Source organism: Phalangium opilio, unplaced genomic scaffold, assembly GCF_054372755.1.
Source record: "Phalangium opilio isolate 3A_F unplaced genomic scaffold, DU_Popi_V2 ptg000352l_1, whole genome shotgun sequence".
Taxonomy (NCBI): domain Eukaryota; kingdom Metazoa; phylum Arthropoda; class Arachnida; order Opiliones; family Phalangiidae; genus Phalangium; species Phalangium opilio.
This window is the reverse complement of record NW_028324228.1, coordinates 5,728,004-5,748,731: the sequence shown is the minus strand read 5'-3', so window position 1 is coordinate 5,748,731 and position 20,728 is coordinate 5,728,004. Positions and strand designations below refer to the sequence as shown.

General features: G+C 44.0%; 11 non-coding genes across 11 annotated transcripts; 2 read left to right on the top strand and 9 right to left on the bottom strand.

Moving 5' to 3' along the window:
* The first annotated feature begins 5,411 nt into the window (after window positions 1–5,411).
* Window positions 5,412–5,484, top strand: TRNAK-CUU (transfer RNA lysine (anticodon CUU)). The gene has a single exon. It is a non-coding gene; the product is annotated as a tRNA-Lys (tRNA).
* Window positions 5,485–9,698: 4,214 nt separating this feature from the next.
* Window positions 9,699–9,771, top strand: TRNAK-CUU (transfer RNA lysine (anticodon CUU)). The gene has a single exon. It is a non-coding gene; the product is annotated as a tRNA-Lys (tRNA).
* A 4,526-nt stretch (window positions 9,772–14,297) lies between these two features.
* On the bottom strand, window positions 14,298–14,369 carry TRNAW-CCA (transfer RNA tryptophan (anticodon CCA)). Its single transcript has one exon. It is a non-coding gene; the product is annotated as a tRNA-Trp (tRNA).
* Window positions 14,370–16,376: 2,007 nt separating this feature from the next.
* On the bottom strand, window positions 16,377–16,448 carry TRNAW-CCA (transfer RNA tryptophan (anticodon CCA)). The gene has a single exon. It is a non-coding gene; the product is annotated as a tRNA-Trp (tRNA).
* A 63-nt stretch (window positions 16,449–16,511) lies between these two features.
* TRNAW-CCA (transfer RNA tryptophan (anticodon CCA)) lies at window positions 16,512–16,583 on the bottom strand. Its single transcript has one exon. It is a non-coding gene; the product is annotated as a tRNA-Trp (tRNA).
* Window positions 16,584–16,650: 67 nt separating this feature from the next.
* On the bottom strand, window positions 16,651–16,722 carry TRNAW-CCA (transfer RNA tryptophan (anticodon CCA)). Its single transcript has one exon. It is a non-coding gene; the product is annotated as a tRNA-Trp (tRNA).
* A 339-nt stretch (window positions 16,723–17,061) lies between these two features.
* TRNAW-CCA (transfer RNA tryptophan (anticodon CCA)) lies at window positions 17,062–17,133 on the bottom strand. Its single transcript has one exon. It is a non-coding gene; the product is annotated as a tRNA-Trp (tRNA).
* Window positions 17,134–17,200: 67 nt separating this feature from the next.
* Window positions 17,201–17,272, bottom strand: TRNAW-CCA (transfer RNA tryptophan (anticodon CCA)). Its single transcript has one exon. It is a non-coding gene; the product is annotated as a tRNA-Trp (tRNA).
* Window positions 17,273–20,107: 2,835 nt separating this feature from the next.
* On the bottom strand, window positions 20,108–20,179 carry TRNAW-CCA (transfer RNA tryptophan (anticodon CCA)). The gene has a single exon. It is a non-coding gene; the product is annotated as a tRNA-Trp (tRNA).
* A 63-nt stretch (window positions 20,180–20,242) lies between these two features.
* On the bottom strand, window positions 20,243–20,314 carry TRNAW-CCA (transfer RNA tryptophan (anticodon CCA)). The gene has a single exon. It is a non-coding gene; the product is annotated as a tRNA-Trp (tRNA).
* A 67-nt stretch (window positions 20,315–20,381) lies between these two features.
* On the bottom strand, window positions 20,382–20,453 carry TRNAW-CCA (transfer RNA tryptophan (anticodon CCA)). The gene has a single exon. It is a non-coding gene; the product is annotated as a tRNA-Trp (tRNA).
* Between the last annotated feature and the right edge of the window lie 275 nt (window positions 20,454–20,728).

Sequence of the window (20,728 nt, the reverse complement as noted above, 5' to 3'; positions counted from 1 at the left end):
GTTTTTGCACAATACCTGAAGACCATTTAATTTTTTGGCTTCCAATGCGCAATGGTTAACGCGTTCGGCTGTTATCCGAAAGCTTGGTGGTTCGAGCCCATCCGGGAGCGGTGTTGTGAGGTCTCAGATGAACCGAAAAAAGTCAAAGTTTTCCCACAATACCTGACGACCACTTAATTTCCGGGCATCTGTGGCGCCATGTTTAGCGCGTTCGGCTGTTAACCGAAAGGTTGGTGGTTAGAGACCACGCTGGGCCGTTAGTGTGAAGTGTTATAAGTAACGTAAAAAGTCATAGTTTTTGCACAATTCCTTACAACATTTTAAATTCTAAAATTGTCGAAATGCTTAGCGCGTTCGGCTGTTAACCAAAAGGTTGGTGGTTCGAGCCCATCCGGGAGCGTTGTTGTGAGGTATAAGATGTGACGTAAAAAGTCAAAGTTTTTGCACAATACCTGAAGACCATTTAATTTTTTGGCTTCCAATGCGCAATGATTAACTCGTTCGGCTGTTAACCGAAAGCTTGGTGGTTCGAGCACACCCGGGAGCGGTGTTGTGAGGTCTCAGATGTGACGTAAAAAGTCAAAGTTTTTCCACAATACCTGAAGACCATTTAATTTTTGCGCTTCCGTTGCGCAATGGGTAGCGCGTTCGGCTGTTAACCGAAAGCTTGGTGAATTGAGCACACCCGGGAGCGTTGTTGTGAGGTATAAGATGTGACGTAAAAAGTCAAAGTTTTTGCACAATACCTGAAGACCATTTAATTTTTTGGCTTCCAATGCGCAATGGTTAACGCGTTCGGCTGTTATCCGAAAGCTTGGTGGTTCGAGCACACCCGGGAGCGGTGTTGTGAGGTCTCAGATGTATCGTAAAAAGCCAAAGTTTTTCCAAAATACCTGACGACCATTTAATATGTGGGCTTCCGTGGCGCAATGGTTAGCAAGTTCAGCTTTTAATCAAAAGGTTGGTGGTTCAAGCCCATCCGCAAGCGCTGATGTAAGGTCTCAGGTGTAACGTAAAAAGTCATAATTTTTCCACAATAGATTACGACGTTTTAATTTCCAGGCTTCCGTGGCGCAATGGTTAGCGCGTTCGGCTGTTAACCGAAAGGTTGGTGGTTCAAGCCCACCCGGGAACGGTTGTGTAAAGTTTTATAAGTAAGGTAAAAAGTCAAAATTTTTGCAACCTGACGACCATTGCATTTCTAAGCTTCTGTGTCGCAATGCTTAGTGCGTTCGGCTGTTAAACGAAAAGTTGGTGAATTGAGCACACCCGGGAGCGTTGTTGTGAGGTATAAGATGTGACGTAAAAAGTCAAAGTTTTTGCACAATACCTGAAGACCATTTAATTTTTTGGCTTCCAATGCGCAATGGTTAACGCGTTCGGCTGTTATCCGAATGCTTGGTGGTTCGAGCCCATCCGGGAGCGGTGTTGTGAGGTCTCAGATGAACCGAAAAAAGTCAAAGTTTTCCCACAATACCTGACGACCACTTAATTTCCGGGCATCTGTGGCGCCATGTTTAGCGCGTTCGGCTGTTAACCGAAAGGTTGGTGGTTAGAGACCACGCTGGGCCGTTAGTGTGAAGTGTTATAAGTAACGTAAAAAGTCATAGTTTTTGCACAATTCCTTACAACATTTTAAATTCTAAAATTGTCGAAATGCTTAGCGCGTTCGGCTGTTAACCAAAAGGTTGGTGGTTCGAGCCCATCCGGGAGCGTTGTTGTGAGGTATAAGATGTGACGTAAAAAGTCAAAGTTTTTGCACAATACCTGAAGACCATTTAATTTTTTGGCTTCCAATGCGCAATGATTAACTCGTTCGGCTGTTAACCGAAAGCTTGGTGGTTCGAGCACACCCGGGAGCGGTGTTGTGAGGTCTCAGATGTGACGTAAAAAGTCAAAGTTTTTCCACAATACCTGAAGACCATTTAATTTTTGCGCTTCCGTTGCGCAATGGGTAGCGCGTTCGGCTGTTAACCGAAAGCTTGGTGAATTGAGCACACCCGGGAGCGTTGTTGTGAGGTATAAGATGTGACGTAAAAAGTCAAAGTTTTTGCACAATACCTGAAGACCATTTAATTTTTTGGCTTCCAATGCGCAATGATTAACTCGTTCGGCTGTTAACCGAAAGCTTGGTGGTTCGAGCACACCCGGGAGCGGTGTTGTGAGGTCTCAGATGTGACGTAAAAAGTCAAAGTTTTTCCACAATACCTGAAGACCATTTAATTTTTGCGCTTCCGTTGCGCAATGGGTAGCGCGTTCGGCTGTTAACCGAAAGCTTGGTGAATTGAGCACACCCGGGAGCGTTGTTGTGAGGTAAAAGATGTGACGTAAAAAGTCAAAGTTTTCCCACAATACCTGACGACCACTTAATTTCCGGGCATCTGTGGCGCCATGGTTAGCGCGTTCGGCTGTTAACCGAAAGGTTGGTGGTTAGTGACCACGCTGGGCCGTTAGTGTGAAGTGTTATAAGTAACGTAAAAAGTCATAGTTTTTCCACAATTCCTTACAACATTTTAAATTCTAAGCTTCTGTGTTGAAATGCTTAGCGCGTTCGGCTGTTAACCAAAAGGTTGGTGGTTCGAGCCCATCCGGGAGCGGTGTTGTGAGGTCTCAGATGTAACGTAAAATGTCAGAGTTTTCCACAATACCTGACGACCATTTAAATTTTGGCCTTCGGAGGCGCAATGGTTAGCGCGTTCGGCTGTTAACCGAAAGGTTGGTGGTTCCGGCCCACCCGGGAGCGGTGTTGTGAGGTGTCAGATGTAACTTAAAAAGTCAAAGTTTTTCTACAATACCTGACGACCACTTAATTTCCGGGCATCTGTGGCACCATGGTTAGCGCGTTCGGACCGAAAGGTTGGTGGTTCGAGCCCACCCGGGAGCGTAGGTCTGTAGTTTTATAAGTAACGTAAAAAGTCAAAGTTTTTCCACAATAAGTTTCAAAGTTTCAAAGTTTATTTCCAATTCATGACTACATTAAATTCGTTTTATAAGGGCCTAAGTCAACAAGCGACTTTTTAGCCCTGCTTCGCATAGGTTTTTATAACAAAACAGATAATAAAATTCTAGTAGTTAAAAATGATATTAAATTAATAAATAAATTAATTTAAAAGCAAAGTTAATAATAAAAACAAAGTTTAAATCAAAAAATCAAAAAAGTTGAGCCTATTATATTATTTCGATTAATTGAAACTGAAACAGCTTATCCAAATTGAAAAGGGTTATTATCATAAAGGGTTTATTATCTAGGAGGTCCCAATTTAAATTCTTATCAGTTTTAATAATATAAGTTCTTTTAGTTTGAATTTGAATAGTTTAATATTATCCAAATCTCGTATTTCTTGGTAAAGGGTGTTAAATAACATCGGACCCATATAAAACACGGAATTTAATTTTTTCGAGGTGTTACACTTGCTTACACTAAGTGTATCTTTAGACCTAGTATAAACGATTTTGTTAGCTCTGATCGTAAAGAAGGAATTCGTTAATAAATCTCTATATAATAATGTTAATGTTACAAAGTTTACTACTTCGCTTATTTTTAGCAGACGAGACTTTTCGAAGAGAGGTTCCGTATGAGCAAGGAAAGGAACATTATAAAAATTTCTAATGGTGCGTTTTTGGATAATTTGTATTCTCTTAATGTTATGATTAGTAGTCCAACCCCAGATGGATATCCCGTATGTAAGGGTTGAATAGAAAAAGGAGTAGTAAATTTCAAATAGTGTAGCTCTCGGGACTAAGTTTTTGCAGTGATGTATTAGTCCACAGGCTTTAGCTAGTCCCTTACATACCATGTCGACTTGAATATTCCATTTTAAGTTTTCGTTTAGCCAAATCCCCAAATATTTATAATTTGTGACTCGTTTAAGAATACGACTATTAATAGTAACCTTTTCGTAAGTGAAGTTAAAAGTTAAAGTTTTTCCACTATACTTGACAACATTTTAAATTCTAAGCTTCCGTGGCGCAATGCTTAGTGCGTTCGGCCGTTAACCGAAAGGTTGGTGGTTCGAGCCCATCCGGGAGTGGTGTTGTGAGGAATAAGATGAGACGTAAGAAGTAAAGGTTTTTCCACAATACCTGAAGACCATTTCATTTATGGGCTTCGGTGGCGCAATGGTTAGCGTGTTCAGCTGTTAATCAAAAGGTTGTTGGTTCGAGCCCACCCGGGAGCGGTGTTGTGAGGTGTCAGATGTAATGCAAAATATAAAGGTTTTTCCACAATACCTGGCGACCGTTTCATTTTTAGTCTTCCGTGGCACAATGGTTAGCGCGTTAGGCTTGTAACCGAAAGGTTGGTGATTCGAGCCCATCCGGGAGCGGTGTTGTGAGGTCTTAGAAGTAACGTAAAAAGCCAAAGTTTTTCCACAATACCTGACGACCATTTAATTTCCGGGCTTCCGTGGCGCAATGGCTAGCGCGTTCGGCTGTTAACCGAAGGGTTGGTGGTTCGAGCCCATCCGGGAGCGGTGTTGTGAGGTCTCATATGTAACGTAAAAAGCCAATGTTTTTCCACAATACCTGACGACCATTTAATTTCCGGGCTTCCGTGGCGCAATGGTTAGCGCGTTCGGCTGTTAACCGAAAGGTTGGTGGTTCGAACCCATTAGGGAGCGGAGTTGTGAGGTCTCAGATGTAACGTAAAAAGCCAAAGTTTTTCCACAATACCTGACGACCATTTAACTTTTGGGCTTCGGTGGCGCAATGGTTAGCGCGTTCGGCTGTTAACCGAAAAGTTGGTGGTTCAAGCCCACCCGGGAACGGTTGTGTGAAGTTTTATAAAGATTTTCCACAATACCTGAAGACAATTTAGTTTTTGGGCTTCCGTTGCGCAATGGTTAGCGCGTTCGGCTGTTAACCGAAAGGTTGGTGGTTCGAGCACACCCGGGAGAGGTGTTGTGAGGTCTCAGATGTAACGTAAGAAGTCAAAGTTTTTCCACAATACCTGAACACCATTTAATTTATGGGCTTCGGTGGCGCAATGGTTGGCGCGTTCGGCTGTTAACCGAAAAGTTTGTGGTTCAAGCCCACAAGGGAACGTTGGTGTTAAGTTTTATATGTAACGTAAAAAGTCAAAGTTTTTCCACAATGCCTGACAAACATTTAACTTTTGGGCTTCCGTGGTGCAATGGTTAGCTCGTTCAGCTGATAACCGAAAGGTCCATGGTTCGAGCTTACCCGGGAGCGGTGTTGTGAGGTGTCAGATGTAACGCGAAATATAAAACCATTTCGACAATACCTGACGACCAATTAATTTTTAGGCTTCCGTGGCGCAATGGTTGGCGCGTTCGGCTGTTAACCAAAAGGTTGGTGGTTCGAGCCCATCCAGGAGCGGTGTTGTGAGGTCTCAGATGTAACGTAAAAAGCCAAAGTTTTTCCACAATACCTGACGACCATTTATTTTTTAGGCTTCGGTGGCGCAATGGTTAGCGCGTTCGGCTCTTAACCGAAAAGTTGGTGGTTCAAGCCCACCCGCGAACGGTTGTGTAAAGTTTTATAAAGATTTTCCACAATACCTGAAGACCATTTAAATTTTGGGCGTCCGTTGCGCAATGGTTAGCGCGTTCGGCTGTTAACCGAAAGGTTGGTGGTTCGAGCACACCCGGGAGAGGTGTTGTGAGGTCTCAGATGTAACGTAAAAAGTCAGAGTTTTTCCACAACACACCTGAAAACAAATTAATTTCAGGGCTTCCGTGGCGTAATGGTTAGCGCGTTCGGCCGTTAACCGAAAGGTTGGTGGTTCGAGAAAATCCGGGAGCGGTGTTGTGAGGTGTCAGATGTAACGCGAAATATAAAATTATTTCGACCATACCTGACGACCATTTAATTTTTAGGCGCAATGGTTGGCGCGTTCGGCTGTTAACCAAAAAGTTGGTGGTTCAATCCCACACGGGAACGTTGGTGTTAAGATTTATAAATAACGTAAAAATCAAAGTTTTTCCACAATGCCTGACAAACATTTAACTTTTGGGCTTCCGTGGTGCAATGGTTAGTGCGTTCGGCTGTTAACCGAAAGGTTGGTGGTTCGAGCCCACCAGGGAGTGGTGTTGTGAGGTGTCAGGTGTTACGCAAAATATAAAAGTATTTCGACAATACCTGACGAACATTTCATTTTTAGGCTTCCGTGGTGCAATGGTTAGCTCGTTCAGCTGTTAACCGAAAGTTTCGTGGTTCGAGCCCACCCGGGAGCGGTGTTGTGAGGTCTCAGATGTAACGTAAAAAGCCAAAGTTTTTCCACAACACCTGACAACAAATTAATTACAGGGCTTCCGTGGCGTAATGGTTAGCGCGTTCGCTGTTAACCGAAAAAATGGTGGTTCAAGTCCACCCGGGAACGGTTGTGTAATGTTTTATAAGTAACGTAAAAAGTCAAAGTTTTTCCACAATACCTGACGGCCATTTAATTTTTATTCTTCCGTGGCGCGATGGTTAGATTAGCGCGTTCGATTGTTAACCGAAAGGTTGGTGGTTTGAGCACACGCTGGAGCGTTAGTGTGAAGTGTTAAAAGTAACATAAAAAGTCAAAGTTTTTCCACCATACTGGACAACATTTTATATTCTACGCTTCCGTGGCGCAATGCTTAGTGCGTTCGGCCGTTAACCGAAAGGTTGGTGGTTCGAGCACATCCGGGAGCGGAGTTGTGAGGTCTCAGATGTAACGTAAAAAGCCAAAGTTTTTCCACTATACCTGACGACCATTTAATTTTTGGGCTTCGGTGACGCAATGGTTAGCGCGTTCGGCTGTTAACCGAAAAGTTGGTGGTTCAAGCCCACCCGGGAACGGTTGTCTGAAGTTTTATAAAGATTTTCCACAATACCTGAAGACAATTTAGTTTTTGGGCTTCCGTTGCGCAATGGTTAGCGCGTTCGGCTGTTAACCGAAAGGTTGGTGGTTCGAGCACACCCGGGAGAGGTGTTGTGAGGTCTCAGATGTAACGTAAGAAGTCAAAGTTTTTCCACAATACCTGAACACCATTTAATTTATAGGCTTCGGTGGCGCAATGGTTGGCGCGTTCGGCTGTTAACCGAAAAGTTGGTGGTTCAAGCCCACAAGCGAACGTTGGTGTTAAGTTTTATATGTAACGTAAAAAGTCAAAGTTTGTCCACAATGCCTGACAAACATATAACTTTTGGGCTTCCGTGGTGCAATGGTTAGCTCGTTCGGCTGTTAACCGAAAGGTCCATGGTTCGAGCCCACCCGGGAGCGGTGTTGTGAGGTGTCAGATGTAACGCGAAATATAAAACCATTTCGACAATACCTGACGACCATTTAATTTTTAGGCTTCCGTGGCGCAATGGTTGGCGCGTTCGGCTGTTAACCAAAAGGTTGGTGGTTCGAGCCCATCCAGGAGCGGTGTTGTGAGGTCTCACATGTAACGTAAAAAGCCAAAGTTTTTCCACAATACCTGACGACCATTTAATTTTTAGGCTTCGGTGGCGCAATGGTTAGCACGTTCGGCTGTTAGCCGAAAAGTTGGTGGTTCAAGCCCACCCGCGAACGGTTGTGTAAAGTTTTATAAAGATTTTCCACAATTCCTGAAGACCATTTATATTTTGGGCTTCCGTTGCGCAATGGTTAGCGCGTTCGGCTGTTAACCGAAAGGTTGGTGGTTCGAGCACACCCGGGAGCGGCGTTGTGAGGTCTCAGATGTAACGTAAAAAGCCAAAGTTTTTCCACAATACCTGACGACCATTTAATTTTTAGGCTTCGGTGGCGCAATGGTTAGCGCGTTCGGCTCTTAACCGAAAAGTTGGTGGTTCAAGCCCACCAGCGAACGGTTGTGTAAAGTTTTATAAAGATTTTCCACAATACCTGAAGACCATTTAAATTTTGGGCTTCCGTTGCGCAATGGTTAGCGCGTTCGGCTGTTAACCGAAAGGTTGGTGGTTCGAGCACACCCGGGAGAGGTGTTGTGAGGTCTCACATGTAACGTAAAAAGCCAAAGTTTTTCCACAATACCTGACGACCATTTAATTTTTAGGCTTCGGTGGCGCAATGGTTAGCGCGTTCGGCTGTTAGCCGAAAAGTTGGTGGTTCAAGCCCACCCGCGAACGGTTGTGTAAAGTTTTATAAAGATTTTCCACAATACCTGAAGACCATTTAAATTTTGGGCTTCCGTTGCGCAATGGTTAGCGCGTTCGGCTGTTAACCGAAAGGTTGGTGGTTCGAGCACACCCGGGAGAGGTGTTGTGAGGTCTCAGATGTAACGTAAAAAGTCAGAGTTTTTCCACAACACACCTGAAAACAAATTAATTTCAGGGCTTCCGTGGCGTAATGGTTAGCGCGTTCGGCCGTTAACCGAAAGGTTGGTGGTTCGAGAAAATCCGGGAGCGGTGTTGTGAGGTGTCAGATGTAACGCGAAATATAAAATTATTTCGACCATACCTGACGACCATTTAATTTTTAGGCTTCCGTGGCGCAATGGTTGGCGCGTTCGGCTGTTAACCAAAAAGTTGGTGGTTCAATCCCACACGGGAACGTTGGTGTTAAATATTATAAATAACGTAAAAATCAAAGTTTTTCCACAATGCCTGACAAACATTTAACTTTTGGGCTTCCGTGGTGCAATGGTTAGTGCGTTCGGCCGTTAACCGAAAGGTTGGTGGTTCGAGCACATCCGGGAGCGGAGTTGTGAGGTCTCAGATGTAACGTAAAAAGCCAAAGTTTTTCCACATACCTGACGACCATTTAATTTTTGGGCTTCGGTGACGCAATGGTTAGCGCGTTCGGCTGTTAACCGAAAAGTTGGTGGTTCAAGCCCACCCGGGAACGGTTGTCTGAAGTTTTATAAAGATTTTCCACAATACCTGAAGACAATTTAGTTTTTGGGCTTCCGTTGCGCAATGGTTAGCGCGTTCGGCTGTTAACCGAAAGGTTGGTGGTTCGAGCACACCCGGGAGAGGTGTTGTGAGGTCTCAGATGTAACGTAAGAAGTCAAAGTTTTTCCACAATACCTGAACACCATTTAATTTATGGGCTTCGGTGGCGCAATGGTTGGCGCGTTCGGCTGTTAACCGAAAAGTTGGTGGTTCAAGCCCACAAGCGAACGTTGGTGTTAAGTTTTATATGTAACGTAAAAAGTCAAAGTTTGTCCACAATGCCTGACAAACATTTAACTTTTGGGCTTCCGTGGTGCAATGGTTAGCTCGTTCGGCTGTTAACCGAAAAGTCCATGGTTCGAGCCCACCCGGGAGCGGTGTTGTGAGGTGTCAGATGTAACGCGAAATATAAAACCATTTCGACAATACCTGAGGACCATTTAATTTTTAGGCTTCCGTGGCGCAATGGTTGGCGCGTTCGGCTGTTAACCAAAAGGTTGGTGGTTCGAGCCCATCCAGGAGCGGTGTTGTGAGGTCTCACATGTAACGTAAAAAGCCAAAGTTTTTCCACAATACCTGACGACCATTTAATTTTTAGGCTTCGGTGGCGCAATGGTTAGCGCGTTCGGCTGTTAGCCGAAAAGTTGGTGGTTCAAGCCCACCCGCGAACGGTTGTGTAAAGTTTTATAAAGATTTTCCACAATTCCTGAAGACCATTTATATTTTGGGCTTCCGTTGCGCAATGGTTAGCGCGTTCGGCTGTTAACCGAAAGGTTGGTGGTTCGAGCACACCCGGGAGCGGCGTTGTGAGGTCTCAGATGTAACGTAAAAAGCCAAAGTTTTTCCACAATACCTGACGACCATTTAATTTTTAGGCTTCGGTGGCGCAATGGTTAGCGCGTTCGGCTCTTAACCGAAAAGTTGGTGGTTCAAGCCCACCCGCGAACGGTTGTGTAAAGTTTTATAAAGATTTTCCACAATACCTGAAGACCATTTAAATTTTGGGCTTCCGTTGCGCAATGGTTAGCGCGTTCGGCTGTTAACCGAAAGGTTGGTGGTTCGAGCACACCCGGGAGAGGTGTTGTGAGGTCTCAGATGTAACGTAAAAAGTCAGAGTTTTTCCACAACACACCTGAAAACAAATTAATTTCAGGGCTTCCGTGGCGTAATGGTTAGCGCGTTCGGCTGTTAACCAAAAGGTTGGTGGTTCGAGCCCATCCAGGAGCGGTGTTGTGAGGTCTCACATGTAACGTAAAAAGCCAAAGTTTTTCCACAATACCTGACGACCATTTAATTTTTAGGCTTCGGTGGCGCAATGGTTAGCGCGTTCGGCTGTTAGCCGAAAAGTTGGTGGTTCAAGCCCACCCGCGAACGGTTGTGTAAAGTTTTATAAAGATTTTCCACAATACCTGAAGACCATTTAAATTTTGGGCTTCCGTTGCGCAATGGTTAGCGCGTTCGGCTGTTAACCGAAAGGTTGGTGGTTCGAGCACACCCGGGAGAGGTGTTGTGAGGTCTCAGATGTAACGTAAAAAGTCAGAGTTTTTCCACAACACACCTGAAAACAAATTAATTTCAGGGCCTCCGTGGCGTAATGGTTAGCGCGTTCGGCCGTTAACCGAAAGGTTGGTGGTTCGAGAAAATCCGGGAGCGGTGTTGTGAGGTGTCAGATGTAACGCGAAATATAAAATTATTTCGACCATACCTGACGACCATTTAATTTTTAGGCTTCCGTGGCGCAATGGTTGGCGCGTTCGGCTGTTAACCAAAAATTTGGTGGTTCAATCCCACACGGGAACGTTGGTGTTAAGATTTATAAATAACGTAAAAATCAAAGTTTTTCCACAATGCCTGACAAACATTTAACTTTTGGGCTTCCGTGGTGCAATGGTTAGTGCGTTCGGCTGTTAACCGAAAGGTTGGTGGTTCGAGCCCACCCGGGAGTAGTGTTGTGAGGTGTCAGGTGTTACGCAAAATATAAAAGTATTTCGACAATACCTGACGAACATTTCATTTTTAGGCTTCCGTGGTGCAATGGTTAGCTCGTTCAGCTGTTAACCGAAAGGTTGGTGGTTCGAGCACACCCGGGAGAGGTGTTGTGAGGTCTCAGATGTAACGTAAGAAGTCAAAGTTTTTCCACAATACCTGAACACCATTTAATTTATGGGCTTCGGTGGCGCAATGGTTGGCGCGTTCGGCTGTTAACCGAAAAGTTGGTGGTTCAAGCCCACAAGCGAACGTTGGTGTTAAGTTTTATATGTAACGTAAAAAGTCAAAGTTTGTCCACAATGCCTGACAAACATTTAACTTTTGGGCTTCCGTGGTGCAATGGTTAGCTCGTTCGGCTGTTAACCGAAAGGTCCATGGTTCGAGCCCACCCGGGAGCGGTGTTGTGAGGTGTCAGATGTAACGCGAAATATAAAACCATTTCGACAATACCTGACGACCATTTAATTTTTAGGCTTCCGTGGCGCAATGGTTGGCGCGTTCGGCTGTTAACCAAAAGGTTGGTGGTTCGAGCCCATCCAGGAGCGGTGTTGTGAGGTCTCACATGTAACGTAAAAAGCCAAAGTTTTTCCACAATACCTGACGACCATTCAATTTTTAGGCTTCGGTGGCGCAATGGTTAGCGCGTTCGGCTGTTAGCCGAAAAGTTGGTGGTTCAAGCCCACCCGCGAACGGTTGTGTAAAGTTTTATAAAGATTTTCCACAATTCCTGAAGACCATTTATATTTTGGGCTTCCGTTGCGCAATGGTTAGCGCGTTCGGCTGTTAACCGAAAGGTTGGTGGTTCGAGCACACCCGGGAGAGGTGTTGTGAGGTCTCAGATGTAACGTAAAAAGTCAGAGTTTTTCCACAACACACCTGAAAACAAATTAATTTCAGGGCTTCCGTGGCGTAATGGTTAGCGCGTTCGGCCGTTAACCGAAAGGTTGGTGGTTCGAGAAAATCCGGGAGCGGTGTTGTGAGGTGTCAGATGTAACGCGAAATATAAAATTATTTCGACCATACCTGACGACCATTTAATTTTTAGGCTTCCGTGGCGCAATGGTTGGCGCGTTCGGCTGTTAACCAAAAAGTTGGTGGTTCAATACCACACGGGAACGTTGGTGTTAAGATTTATAAATAACGTAAAAATCAAAGTTTTTCCACAATGCCTGACAAACATTTAACTTTTGGGCTTCCGTGGTGCAATGGTTAGTGCGTTCGGCTGTTAACCGAAAGGTTGGTGGTTCGAGCCCACCCGGGAGTGGTGTTGTGAGGTGTCAGGTGTTACGCAAAATGTAAAAGTATTTCGACAATACCTGACGAACATTTCATTTTTAGGCTTCCGTGGTGCAATGGTTAGCTCGTTCAGCTGTTAACCGAAAGTTTCGTGGTTCGAGCCCACCCGAGAGCGGTGTTGTGAGGTCTCAGATGTAACGTAAAAAGCCAAAGTTTTTCCACAACACCTGACAACAAATTAATTACAGGGCTTCCGTGGCGTAATGGTTAGCGCGTTCGCTGTTAACCGAAAAAATGGTGGTTCAAGTCCACCCGGGAACGGTTGTGTAATGTTTTATAAGTAACGTAAAAAGTCAAAGTTTTTCCACAATACCTGACGGCCATTTAATTTTTAGGCTTCCGTGGCGCGATGGTTAGATTAGCGCGTTCGATTGTTAACCGAAAGGTTGGTGGTTTGAGCACACGCTGGAGCGTTAGTGTGAAGTGTTAAAAGTAACATAAAAAGTCAAAGTTTTTAGACCATACTGGACAACATTTTAAATTCTACGCTTCCGTGGCGCAATGCTTAGTGCGTTCGGCCGTTAACCGAAAGGTTGGTGGTTCGAGCACATCCGGGAGCGGTGTTTTGAGGTCTCAGATGTAACGTAAAAAGCCAAAGTTTTTCCAAAATACCTGACGACCATTCGATTTTTGGGCTTCGGTGGCGCAATGGCTAGCGCGTTCCGCTGTTAACCGAAAAGTTGGTGGTTCAAGCCCACCCGGGAACGGTTGTGTAAAGTTTTATAAGTAACGTAAAAAGTCAAAGTTTTTCCACAATACCAACGGCCATTTAATTTTTAGGCTTCCGTGGCGCGATGGTTAGGTTTGCGCGTTCGGCTGTTAACCGAAAGGTTGGTGGTTAGAGCCCACGCTGGAGCGTTAGTGTGAAGTGTTATAAGTAACATAAAAAGTCAAAGTTTTTCCACAATACTTGACAACATTTTGAATTCTAAATTTCCGTGGCGCAATGCTTAGCGCGTTCGGCTGTTAACCGAAAGATTGGTGGTTCGAGCCCATCCAGGAGCGGTGTTGTGAGGTCTCAGATATGACGTAAATAGTCAAAGTTTTTCGACAGTACCTGACGACCATTTTATTTCCGGGCTTCCGTGGCGCAATGGTTAGCGCGTTCGGCTGTTAACCGAAAGGTTGGTGGTTCGAGCCCATCCGGGAGCGGTGTTGTGAAGTCTCAGATGTAACGTAAAAAGCCAAAGTTTTTCCACAATACCTGACGACCATTTAATTTCAGGGCTTCCGTGGCGCAATGGTTAGCGCGTTCGGCTGTTAACCGAAAGGTTGGTGGTTCGAGCCCATCCAGGAGCGGTGTTGTGAAGTCTCAGATGTAACGTAAAAATCCAAAGTTTTTCCACAATACCTGACGACCATTCAATTTCCGGGCTTCCGTGGCGCAATGGTTAGCGCGTTTGGCTGTTAACCGAAAGGTTGGTGGCTCAAGCGCACCCGAGAACGTTGGTTTTAAGTTTTATAAGTAACGTAAAAAGTCAAAGTTTTTCCACAATACCTGACGACCATTTTATTTTTAGGCTTCCGTGGCGCGATGGTTAGGTTAGCGCGTTCGGCTGTTAACCGAAAGGTTGGTGGTTAGAGCCCACGCTGGAGCGTTAAGCGAGGAACACACATGCGTAAAACTTTCACGGAATCGTACTATAAATTCGTAAACATAAACTATTTTCTATTCCTTTTACATTTACGTTTCTGGATCTGAATCGCACTTGAACACGTAAACGCAAACGAAAATCTTAATTTGCGGTATTGAAATTCGAAAACAGTGACTCTATCATAGTCTCTTTCGGTTAAAAAGGATTAGCCGCGGACCTTTTATATGCTTAGGTTGAAATCAATGCTACGAACCTGATAAACTGTACCGTGCTCTGATGGTTTAACAAATAGTTTTTTTGAAAATCGTATAATTAAAATAAAATAAACTTGTCAAAAAGGTATGGAAAACTTCCCTAAATTTGCCCCAAATCCATTGCGCCACCAAGCCCCCTTTACGAAGGTTTAATTGGTAGAATTTTAAAAACAACTTAAAAACTGACTTTTATTCTTTCTTTAACCCGGACGTGATTCGAACACGCAGCCTTCTGATCTGGAGTCAGACGCGCTGACATTGCGCCACCGAGCCCCCTGAACGAAGGTTAAATTGGTAGAATTTCTATAAACAACGTAAAAACTAAATTTTATTATTTGTTTGACCCGGACGTGATTCGAACACGCAGCCTTCTGATCTGGAGTCAGACGCGCTACTATTGCGCCACCGAGCCCCCTGAACGAAGGTTAAATTGGTAGAATTTCTATAAACAACGTAAAAACTAAATTTTATTATTTGTTTGACCCGGACGTGATTCGAACACGCAGCCTTCAGATCTGGAGTCAGAGGTGCTACCATTGCGCCACCAAGCCCCCTTTACGAAGGTTTAATTGGTAGAACTTTAAAAACAACTTAAAAACTGACTTTTATTATTTGTTTGACCCGGACGTGATTCGAACACGCAGCCTTCTGATCTGGAGTCAGACGCGCTGACATTGCGCCACCGAGCCCCCTGAACGAAGGTTAAATTGGTAGAATTTCTATAAACAACGTAAAAACTAAATTTTATTATTTGTTTGACCCGGACGTGATTCGAACACGCAGCCTTCAGATCTGGAGTCAAAGGTGCTACCATTGCGCCACCAAGCCCCCTTTACGAAGGTTTAATTGGTAGAATTCTAAAAACAACTTAAAAACTGACTTTTATTCTTTCTCTAACCCGGACGTGATTCGAACACGCAGCCTTCTGATCTGGTTTCAGAAGCGCTACTATTGCGCCACCGATCCCCCTGAACGAAGGTTAAATTGGTAGAATTTCTATAAACAACGTAAAAACTAAATTTTATTACTTGTTTGACCCGGACGTGATTCGAACACGCAGCCTTCTGATCTGGAGTCAGACGCGCTGACATTGCGCCACCGAGCCCTCTGAACGAAGGTTAAATTGGTAGAATTTCTATAAACAACGTAAAAACTAAATTTTATTATTTGTTTGACCCGGACGTGATTCCAACACGCAGCCTTCTGATCTGGAGTCAGACGCGCTACTATTGCGCCACCGATCCCCCTGAACGAAGGTTAAATTGGTTGAATTTCTATAAACAACGTAAAAACTAAATTTTATTATTTGTTTGACCCGGACGTGATTCGAACACGCAGCCTTCTGATCTGGAGTCAGACGCGCTGACATTGCGCCACCGAGCCCTCTGAACGAAGGTTAAATTGGTAGAATTTCTATAAACAACGTAAAAACTAAATTTTATTATTTGTTTGACCCGGACGTGATTCCAACACGCAGCCTTCTGATCTGGAGTCAGACGCGCTACTATTGCGCCACCGAGCCCCCTTAACGAAGTTTAATTGGTAGAATTCTATCAACAACTTAAAAACTAAGTTTTAATTATTTCTTAGACCCAGACGAGATTCGAACACGCAGCCTTCTGATCTGGTGTCAGACGCGCTACCATTGCGCCACCGAGCCCCCTGAAGGAAGCCTTAATTGGTAGAATTCTAAAAACAAATTAAAAACTAAGTTTTTTTATTTCTTGGACCCGGACGTGATTCGAACACGCAGCCTTCTGATCTGGAGTCAGACGCGCTACTATCGCGCCACCGATCCCCCTGAACGAAGGTTAAATTGGTAGAATTTCTATAAACAACGTAAAAACTAAATTTTATTATTTGTTTGACCCGGACGTGATTCGAACACGCAGCCTTCAGATCTGGAGTCAGACGCGCTGACATTGCGCCACCGAGCCCCCTGAACGAAGGTTAAATTGATAGAATTTCTATAAACAACGTAAAAACTAAATTTTATTATTTGTTTGACCCGGACGTGATTCCAACACGCAGCCTTCTGATCTGGAGTCAGACGCGCTACTATTGCGCCACCGATCCCCCTGAACGAAGGTTAAATTGGTAGAATTTCTATAAAAAACGTAAAAACTAAATTTTATTATTTGTTTGACCCGGACGTGATTACAACACGCAGCCTTCTGATCTGGAGTCAGACGCGCTACTATTGCGCCACCGAGCCCCCTTTACGAAGTTTAATTGGTAGAATTTTAAAAACAACTTAAAAACTGATTTTTATTATTTCTTTGACCCGAACGTGATTCCAACACGCAGCCTTCTGATCTGGAGTCAGACGCGCTACTATTGCGCCACCGAGCCCCCCTTACGAAGGTTTAATTGGTAGAATTCTATAAACAACTTAAAAACTAAGTTTTAATTATTTCTTTGACCCAGACGTGATTCGAACACGCAGCCTTCTGATCTGGTGTCAGACGCGCTACCATTGCGCCACCGAGCCCCCTGACGGTTTAATTGGTAGAATTTCTATAAACAATGTAAAAACTCACCTTTATTATTTGTGTGACCCGGACGTGATTCGAACACGCAGCCTTCTGATCTGGAGTCAGACGCGCTACCATTGCGCCACCGAGTCCCCTTTACGAAGGTTTAATTGGTAGAATTTCTATAAACAACGTAAAAACTAAATTTTATTATTTGTTTGACCCGGACGTGATTCGAACACGCATCCTTCTGATCTGGAGTCAGACGTGCTACCATTGCGCCACCAAGCCCCCTTTTGGAAGGTTTAATTGGTAGAATTATAAAAAACACTTAAAAACTGATTTTTACTATTGCTTTGACCCGGACGTGATTCCAACACGCAGCCTTCTGATCTGGAGTCAGACGCGCTACTATTGCGCCACCGAGCCCCCTTTACGAAGTTTAATTGGTAGATTTCTATAAACAACTTAAAAACTAAGTTTTAATTATTTCTTTGACCCAGACGCGATTCGAACACGCAGCCTTCTGATCTGGTGTCTGACGCGCTACCATTGCGCCACCGAGCCCCCTGACGCTCTAATTGGTAGAATTTCTATAAACAACGTAAAAACTAACCTTTATTATTTGTTTGACCCGGACGTGATTCGAACACGCAGCCTTCTGATCTGGAGTCAGACGCGCTACCATTGCGCCACCGAGTCCCCTTTACGAAGGTTTAATTGGTAGAATTTCTATAAACAACGTAAAAACTAAATTTTATTATTTGTTTGACCCGGACGTGATTCGAACACGCAGCCTTCTGATCTGGAGTCAGACGTGCTACCATTGCGCCACCAAGCCCCCTTTACGAAGGTTTAATTGGTAGAATTTTAAAAAACACTTAAAAACTGATTTTTATTTTTGCTTTGACCCGGACGTGATTCCAACACGCAGCCTTCTGATCTGGAGTCAGACGCTCTACTATTGCGCCACCGAGCCCCCTTTACGAAGTTTAATTGGTAGATTTCTATAAACAACTTAAAAACTAAGTTTTAATTATTTCTTTGACCCAGACGTGATTCGAACACGCAGCCTTCTGATCTGGTGTCTGACGCGCTACCATTGCGCCACCGAGCCCCCTGAACGAAGGATAAATTGGTAGAATTTCTATAAGCAACGTAAAAACTAAATTTTATTATTTGTTTGACCCGGAGGGGATTCGAACACGCAGCCTTCTGATCTGGTATCAGACGTGCTACCATTGCGCCACCAAGCCCCCTTTACGAAGGTTTAATTGGTAGAATTTTAAAAAACACTTAAAAACTGATTTTTATTATTGCTTTGAACCGGACGTGATTCCAACACAAAGTCTTCTGATCTGGAGTCAGACGCGCTACCATTGCGCCACCGAGCCCCCTGAACGAAGGTTTAATTGGTAGAATTTCTATAAGCAACGTAAAAACTAAATTTTATTATTTGTTTGACCCGGAGGTGATTCGAACACGCAGCCTACTGATCTGGAGTCAGACGCGCTACCATTGCGCCATCGAGTCGCCTTGACGAAGGTTTAATTGGTAGAATTTCTATAAAAAACGTAAAAACTAAATTTTATTATTTGTTTGACCCGGACGGCATTCGAACACGCAGCCTTCTGATCTGGAGTCAGACGCGCTACCATTGCGCCACCGAGTCCCCTTTACGAAGCTTTAATTGGTAGAATTCTAAAAACAACTTAAAAACTTATTTTTATTATTTGTTGGACCCGGACGTGATTCGAACACGCAGCCTTCTGTTCTGGAGTCAGACGCGCGCTACCATTGCGCCACCGAGCCCCCTTTACGGAGGTTTAATTGGTAGAATTTTAAAAACAACTTAAAAACGGATTTTTATTATTTCTTTGACCCGAACGTGATTCCAACACGCAGCCTTCTGATCTGGAGTCAGACGCTCTACTATTGCGCCACCGAGTTCCCTTTACGAAGGTTTAATTGGTAGAATTCTAAAAACAACTTAAAAACTGACTTTTATTCTTTTTTTGACCCGGACGTGATTCGAACACGCAGCCTTCTGATCTGGTTTCAGAAGCGCTACCATTGCGCCACCGAGCCCCCTGAACGAAGGTTAAATTGGTAGAATTTCTATAAGCAACGTAAAAACTAAATTTTATTATTTGTTTGACCCGGAGGTGATTCGAACACGCAGCCTTCTGATCTGGTATCAGACGTGCTACCATTGCGCCACCAAGCCCCCTTTACGAAGGTTTAATTGGTAGAATTTTAAAAAACACTTAAAAACTGATTTTTATTATTGCTTTGACCCGGACGTGATTCCAACACAAAGTCTTCTGATCTGGAGTCAGACGCGCTACCATTGCGCCACCGAGCCTCCCTTACGAAGGTTTAATTGGTAGAATTCTATAAACAACTTAAAAACTAAGTTTTAATTATTTCTTTGACCCAGACGTGATTCGAACACGCAGCCTTCTTATCTGGTGTCTGACGCGCTACCATTGCGCCACCGAGCCCCCTGACGGTTTAATTGGTAGAATTTCTATAAACAACGTAAAAACTAACCTTTATTATTTGTTTGACCCGGACCTGATTCGAACACGCAGCCTACTGATCTGGAGTCAGACGCGCTACCATTGCGCCATCGAGTCGCCTTGACGAAGGTTTAATTGGTAGAATTTCTATAAAAAACGTAAAAACTAAATTTTATTATTTGTTTGACCCGGACGGCATTCGAACACGCAGCCTTCTGATCTGGAGTCAGACGCGCTACCATTGCGCCACCGAGTCCCCTTTACGAAGCTTTAATTGGTAGAATTCTAAAAACAACTTAAAAACTTATTTTTATTATTTGTTGGACCCGGACGTGATTCGAACACGCAGCCTTCTGTTCTGGAGTCAGACGCGCGCTACCATTGCGCCACCGAGCCCCCTTTACGGAGGTTTAATTGGTAGAATTTTAAAAACAACTTAAAAACTGATTTTTATTATTTCTTTGACCCGAACGTGATTCCAACACGCAGCCTTCTGATCTGGAGTCAGACGCTCTACTATTGCGCCACCGAGTTCCCTTTACGAAGGTTTAATTGGTAGAATTCTAAAAACAACTTAAAAACTGACTTTTATTCTTTTTTTGACCCGGACGTGATTCGAACACGCAGCCTTCTGATCTGGTTTCAGAAGCGCTACCATTGCGCCACCGAGCCCCCTGAACGAAGGTTAAATTGGTAGAATTTCTATAAACAACGGAAAAACTAAATTTTATTATTTGTTTGACCCGGACGTGATTCAAACACGCAGCCTTCTGTTCTGGAGTCAGAAGCGCTACCATTGCGCCACCGAGCTCCCTTTACGAAGGTTTAATTGGTAGAATTCTAAAAACAACTTAAAAACTGACTTTTATTCTTTCTTTGACCCGGACGTGATTCGAACACGCAGCCTTCTGTTCTGGAGTCAGACGCGCTACCATTGCGCCACCAAGCCCCCTTTACGAAGGTTTAATTGGTAGAATTTTAAAAACAACTTAAAAACTGATTTTTATTATTTCTTTGACCCGAACGTGATTCCAACACGCAGCCTTCCGATCTTGAGTCAGACGCGCTACTATTGCGCCACCGAGCCCCCCTTACGAAGGTTTAATTGGTAGAATTCTATAAACAACTTAAAAACTAAGTTTTAATTATTTCTTTGACCCAGACGTGATTCGAACACGCAGCCTTCTGATCTGGTGTCAGACGCGCTACCATTGCGCCACCGAGCCCCCTGACGGTTTAATTGGTAGAATTTCTATAAACAATGTAAAAACTCACCTTTATTATTTGTTTGACCCGGACGTGATTCGAACACGCAGCCTTCTGATCTGGAGTCAGACGCGCTACCATTGCGCCACCAAGTCCCCTTTACGCAGGTTTAATTGGTAGAATTTCTATAAACAACGTAAAAACTAAATTTTATTATTTGTTTGACCCGGACGTGATTCGAACACGCATCCTTCTGATCTGGAGTCAGACGTGCTACCATTGCGCCACCAAGCCCCCTTTTGGAAGGTTTAATTGGTAGAATTTTAAAAAACACTTAAAAACTGATTTTTACTATTGCTTTGACCCGGACGTGATTCCAACACGCAGCCTTCTGATCTGGAGTCAGACGCGCTACTATTGCGCCACCGAGCCCCCTTTACGAAGTTTAATTGGTAGATTTCTATAAACAACTTAAAAACTAAGTTTTAATTATTTCTTTGACCCAGACGCGATTCGAACACGCAGCCTTCTGATCTGGTGTCTGACGCGCTACCATTGCGCCACCGAGC